General features: G+C 49.1%; 1 long non-coding RNA gene across 1 annotated transcript in view; it reads right to left on the bottom strand.

Annotated features, from left to right (window-relative positions):
* LOC106147712 overlaps positions 1–2,939 on the bottom strand; it is a 25,045-nt gene extending 22,106 nt beyond the window's left edge. The window contains exon 1 of the long non-coding RNA XR_001232618.1: positions 2,805–2,939. This is a non-coding gene — a long non-coding RNA (uncharacterized LOC106147712). The remainder of the gene's footprint in view (positions 1–2,804) is intronic.
* Between the last annotated feature and the right edge of the window lie 3,636 nt (positions 2,940–6,575).

Genomic DNA, 6,575 nt, shown 5'->3' with positions numbered 1-6,575 from the left:
TAATCTCCTACCTCTTTTGTCTGTAGCTCACTATTATTTGTCTATTTGTTTTCCTGAGAAACTATCTTGTAGATAACAATATGTAAAACAATAACCATTGATAATTTCCTACCACTTTGTCTGTAATTTGGTAAGCCCCCCCATTATTATGTTATCCTTCTCTTACTCTTTAAAATAAATTTTTTTAAAAAATGAATTGGAAAATATTTTGAACTAAATACACTGCAAATATATGTATTAAAATGTATGGCAGGCATGGTGGCACACCTGCTATCCCAGCACTTGAGAGGCTGAGGCAGGAGGATTGCTGCAAGTTCCATGCCAGCCTGGGCTACACACTGGGTCCAGGTCAGTCTGAACTACATAACAAGACTCTGTATCCAAAAAAAAAAAAATTTTTAATTACAAAAATTTTTAAATAAAATGTATAGGCTGCAGCTAAAGCAACAGTAGGAATTTCCTAGCACTGAAGCCAATATTAGGGAACTGAAGGGAAGAAAGATCTACATCAGTTGCCTCAGCTTCATCTTGAGAAATAGAAAAAGATCATAAACTCCAAGAGAGCAGATAAAAAGAAATGCTGAAGATTAGAACAGAAATCAGACAGCTGCAAATTAAAACACCACAGAGAAAAATCAAAGCCAATTCTTCGAGCAAATCAATACAACTGAAAAACTTCTAGCCAGACTGGCCAAAAAGAGAAACATTGAGGTACTAATGTTGCAACGTGAGAAGTGACCACTACTGTTCCATGCCAGTTAGCAGAGGCTATCAGTAACTGAACGCCAGGAAACCTGGCAGAGTTCAGCAGACAAATCCTAGACAGCAACAAGCCACCACGGCGTGCTCAAGGAGTTACGTATAACACGAGTAGTCACACAGGAAAGAAATTGAATTTTAAGTTTAAAATCTCGCACAAAGAAAATCCAGGAGACAGAGAGGGGAGGGGAGGAAAAGAGGAAGGAAAGAAGAAAGGAGGGAAGAAAGTTGAATATTAATGTACAAAACTCAATGACTTTTTTTTGGTACTGGGAATCGAACTCAGGACCTCGTGCTTGCCAGGCAGGCGCTGTGCCACAGAGTTATGTCCCCGGCCCCACTGACATTTCTGTGTACCAGCAAATAATTGAGTTTTGGAATTTAAACAGCAATGCCACTTAAAATAACATCAAAAGCATGACATAGAACAAATCTCATGCGTCATGCATATGACCTATACACGGCAATCACAAAACTTTGCTGGCAGAAATTAAAGAGGACCAAAACAAGTTAAGAGGTAGTCTCTGATTAAGGTTCAAACAAGTCAATATTGTTCTGATACCCTCCAACTTTTTTCTTTTTTAAGGTTATTTTGGCTATTATAGGTCCTTTATGTTTTATAATCAACTTGTCAATTTCTACTGTAGAAAAATAACAAAACTCCTATTACCTGCTTTTTTTTTTTTTTTTCTTTTGGTCATTTTGAAACAGGGTCTCACTATGCAGTTCAGGCTGGTCTTGAACATCTTAGTAGCCCAGGCTGGCCTCGAATTCACTATGACCCTCCTGCCTCAGCCGCCCGAGAGCTGGGATTATAGGTGTGCGCCACCACACCGGGCCCATTACCTGCTTTTAAGGCTTATTATAAACCAACAGTCATCAAGACAGAGCAATTTGACGTCAAGACAAACAAACGACCAATGCGACATGAGAGAAATAAAAGCTGGATCCACACACTCGGGGACTCACTTTTGACAAAAGTGCAAAGGCTGTGCCGTGGGAAAGGTGCTGTTTCAACAAACAATGGCAGAACAGTTGGCCATTTGCAAATAAATAAATAATCTTGATCCACACCTAAATGTAAACCTAAAAGTCAGCCACGGGTTCAACACCTTACCTTCAACAATTAAACAAACAGACATGAAATCAGCCAGAATACAGTCAACAAACCAACCCCCCTGTCCTTGTAGAACACTCCACCCAGCAACAGCAGGGCACACGTTCCTCTCAAGTGCGCAGCACTTGCCAAGATACCCCATAGGCTGGGCCGTAAAACAGAGCCATAAATTAGAGCTTTCAAGTCACAGGATATGTTATCTGGCCACAATGAAACCAATTTAAAATTCAGTACCAGAGGCCGGGCGTGGTGGCGCACACCTGTAATCCAGCACTTGGGAGGCTGAGGCAGGAGGATCTTTGAGAGTTCAAGACCATCCTGGGCTACAAATTGAGCTCAAGGCCAGCCTGAACTGCACAGTGAGACCCTGTCTCAAAAGGACAAAAAAAAAAATAAAAAATCAGTAACAGAAATATCTCAAAAATCCCAAATATTTGGAAAATAGCACAATTTTAAGTCACCCACCAGCAGGAGCAGGGACCAGGATTACAGTGACAGCTACCAGCCTTAGCGTGGATTTCCATGGATGAAGCCTTTTCAGAATCAGCTTCCTCCTCTGTTCTCCCACTGAACTCGGTAAAATTAAAATGTAATAAAATTAAGTTAACTTAACCGATGTTTGGTCACTCTGAGGCAGGCTGCAAACCCAATAAAAGACCGTGAGACCGGCACTGCGCCCTGCTGAGGCAAGGAAACCACCTGAAGCCAGCCGCAGCACCCCAGGCAGCCTGAGAACACATCGGGACATTTTCTCTAAATCCCGGACTCTCTTTCGGTGGCCTCCCCGGCCAAGCTAAAGAGCTGGGACAGACTTAGCCTGCAGCCGTCCTCCCCGCTCTGCCCCACACCCCTGCGCCTCTCGGGGACCCCATCAGCCCTCCTTCTCCCACAGGGCAGCTGGCGAGCTGGGCCTCACCGTGGAACTCACCCAGCTGTACATTCAGGAGTCCTGAGGGCGGGCTGAGCTCCCATGATGGGAGCGCCGTGGAGGTTCCCCGAGGCTCCCCGTGAAGCCTGCGCCTGTGCCCCTCTTGCATCCAGAGGCTGCGGTCTTCCTCCCTCTGGCTGTGACTCGTCAGCGCCTGCATCTCCCATGTCTGCACTGCTGGGGAGAGCGTCCTCGCCCGCTGACTGACGGACAGCACCAGCCACGTACAGGGCCCTTCCACGGCCAGAGCTGGACGCTCTCCCCTCTCGTCTTCTTGCAGACTCGCGGGCCTCCCTTCGCGCTTTCAGTCTCCCACGCAGCACGCGAGGTTGCTTGGGCGAGACAGCTGCCCGTTAGACGCCCACCCTGGGGTCCCGTGTGCCAGCACAATGCTGCCTCGCCACAGGTCAGCGTGGGGAGCCCACTTCGAAGCCCTGGCGAGGAGGCCGTGAGGTCGGACCACAAGGAGGGGTGGGAGTAGGAGAGAACAGAGGCTCCAGTCCAGCTGCAGAGAGCAGGTCGCCCAAGGTCAGGCTGCAAGGACAGTCGGCTCGGCTCGGCGACAGCCAGGGGAGGGCACAGACCTGGCCAGAGAGCGACACCGTAGCCGCCGGCCCCAGCCGCCCAGCCTGGACATTCCTCTCCCGTCTTGGTCCCGTCCCTTCACAGGCAACCCCACATCAACACGGCCAGCCTGCACTCGGCCCGAAGCATCAGCTTCCAGAGAGCCCCGTGGAAGACCTTCCGCGTGAAGCTCTACACCATGAGACCTGAAGCCACCCAGAATAGGTGCGTGGCCTCTAAGGGACAAGTCTGAAGAAAAAGCCTCCCGGGGAAGGGCGCCCTGTCACGCTGCTCGAGAAGAGCCGGCCCCACACTTCCCGCACGCCAGCCTCCCATGGACGGACCATGGTCCTGTGTGCAGGGACAGGCGGCTCCGCAGCTGCAGAGGGAAAACCGCGGCTCAGAGACGCGGAGTAGCCGTGCATGGTGGGAGCATCACCGGCCGCAGGGGAGGAAGGCGAGGGCCCCAGGGGCGAAGCGGTGCCGACCCTCTGGGGACAGTCAGCGTCCCCTCGAGCAGCAAACCAGAACTCGGGCACTGCTGTCAAAGGCACCGCGCTGTCCTATGTCCCCCACGCTGGATATGCTGACTCTGGGCAGGGGGACCCTGGTCTGCTGCGTGACAGCCGGGCAGGGACTGGACCGAAGCCTTCGCTGCGCGGTGCTCAGCGTGGTCTGAAAGGCCGGGGTCCGTACCTGCGTGGCGGTGAGGCCGACACACTGAGAGTCGCTCACCGTCACGACCACTGAGGAAGCTCAGTGTTGATGGCAGCTTTCGTGAAATGTTGGTTAGACAACAACTGCGGTTTAAAGCAGAGCGATAATCTGCAGCGGACCCCCTCAGGCTCCTGCTCGCACTCGGGAGGAAGAGGAAACTCACTTCCCGCAGAGTGTGGACTGAGAGACCGAGCCCGGGCCTGCCTGGTGACGCCAGCCTCCCAGGCACCAGGCCCAGCCCCAGCCCGCCCCGGGCTCTGGCCTGGGAGCCCGCACAGCCTGACCCGGGCAGCGTCGGGGGGCGCGGCCTGAGACAGCAGAGCCCACTCTTCCGCTCACTAACGGATCGAGAGGTGGAACAGCACTCTTCACGCCACAGTCACACCCTGCCCCCTCCTTCATCCACTCGGCAGACACCCTGGCTGTCTCGATTTGTCCTACTGTGAGCCCACCCCGGGCCACACCGCCCTCCGGGAAGCCACCACGGAGAACAGCAGTGCCCCGAGCTGGCTGGTCCCCCGCATGTCCAACCCTGCTGGCCCTCCAGGACCAGGGAGACCGAGACGGAGAAAACGGCCTTCTCCTCATGCTCCACGATGTTTCCTAGGAGAAGAAAGGGAAGTTAAATATATCTGTACATACACAGGCCCGTAAGTACATGCACACATACGTGTGGCTGTGTTACAATATGTAGATGCATAGGTCTCTTATTTTTACAAAAAGAAACTAATAAAAATGAGGGGAATGCTGGAGAAATACAAGCAGAAGTAATTTCTGAGTACATCTTCTTACACAGTGTTTATCTTCAACTCATGTAATTTTTTAAATATACAAATATAAAATTAGCCCAGGCATGGTAGCACATGCCTATAATCCCAGATACTTGGGAGGCTGAGGCAGGAGGATCACAAGTTTGAGCCCAGCCAGGACAACCTCGAAGATTCTACCTCAAAATCAATAAGGGCTGAGGATATAGCTCAGTGTGAAGATCCTAGGTTCAATCTCCAGTACCAAAATATAATTAAAGAAAAAAGCACTCCCTGAAACAAAACTAGAAACAAGTGATCCAAATTATACTTCAATTTGACAAAATTTCTACCCAGTCAAAAGAGCTATGTATTTCAAGCAACTTGGAAATACAGTCAATAGACTTCTTGCTAGTAGATATAGTGGAATTACAGTTTTGAAATAAGTTTATTTTAGGTAAAGCAAATAGGAAAATGTTGATGTTATTAAGAATGAAGGGGTCAGGGATGTAGCTCAGCAGCACAAGCACCTGCCTGGCAAGCACAAGGTCCTGAGTTCAATTCCCAGTACGGAAAAAAAGAATGAAGATTTTCAACATAAGATACAAGTGATAAAAGACATAAAGAAAATGTTAGTGATGAGGTAGCTTTATTGGCTCTAGGACACCTAGCAGATCAGTAAAGCACACTTCCTCCAGGGATGGGTCCCAGGCCAGGGGGCAGCTCCTGGTCCCCAACCCCTTCCTCTCAGCTCTTCTGTATCCCGTTTCCTGACCACCATGACGTGAGCACTTTCCTCCACCCACCCTTCTGAAACGATGTTTCTGCCTCAAACCAGTGACCACGTACTGAACCCTGGGAAACCATGCACCACAGTAAGCTCTTCCTCTTTTCGGCCCTGTACATCAGCTATTTCAGCAACAGGAAGCTGACACATACTATAACAGCGTATTTTAACTTCCAATATCAACACAAATCTATGATTCATTAACAAACACCTTCCTATCTGCCCATCAAAGCGTCAAAAAGCAATGACTATCCAGCTGCAGCAAGGACCTCTGGCCCCTAGACCTGGATTGCTGCTTCTCTCCTAACACATATGCTAGGGTTTCTTGAAAAAATAGTGGATGGACAAGCTGAGCCGAGGACATCTTGTTATGTCAAAACAACAAGAAAGCACCCTAAGTGTCAAAGGGCCCAGACACCAGCCTGAAGCCATCAATGGCTTCAAAACAAATGTGAGCATCAGAGAGAATAATGACTGCGGTTGTTGTAATGAACTGAAGAAAGCAAACACCCATGAGCCATAGCGAAGTTCATGCAAGGACAGTGAAGGAGATGAGAAAAATGAAGTTCTCATTTCACAATAAAAGTGTAACAGATGCCAGAAAATCACCTTGTACCCCCAGCTGGTAATTCTGATTCCATGGATCATCAAGATGCAAAACTGTCATGTCAAAAGTCTGCACACAGAGTACTTACAAACTACAGAAGAAAATCATTCCTTCATAACGGCCATTCCAGGCATCACCACCTGAACCAAGTGGCCAACCTTGAGTGGTGCACATCTCAGACAGGATCTAATATGAAGGGGGGGGTGGGTACTGCCAGAAGGCTTATGCTGAATCTAACAAAGCCTGTAGGCTTAACTTTAGATTTACAGACAGGAAGGAACTAGCACATCTTCAATAACACTGTGAGCATGTAATTGGGAAAATCCAGAATTTGGAACACTTCACATGAC

Source organism: Chinchilla lanigera, unplaced genomic scaffold (genome assembly GCF_000276665.1).
Source record: "Chinchilla lanigera isolate Chin_1 unplaced genomic scaffold, ChiLan1.0 scaffold00008, whole genome shotgun sequence".
NCBI classification, from domain to species: domain Eukaryota; kingdom Metazoa; phylum Chordata; class Mammalia; order Rodentia; family Chinchillidae; genus Chinchilla; species Chinchilla lanigera.
The sequence above is the reverse complement of the archived record's forward strand: the minus strand, read 5'-3'. Positions and strand labels throughout refer to the sequence as shown.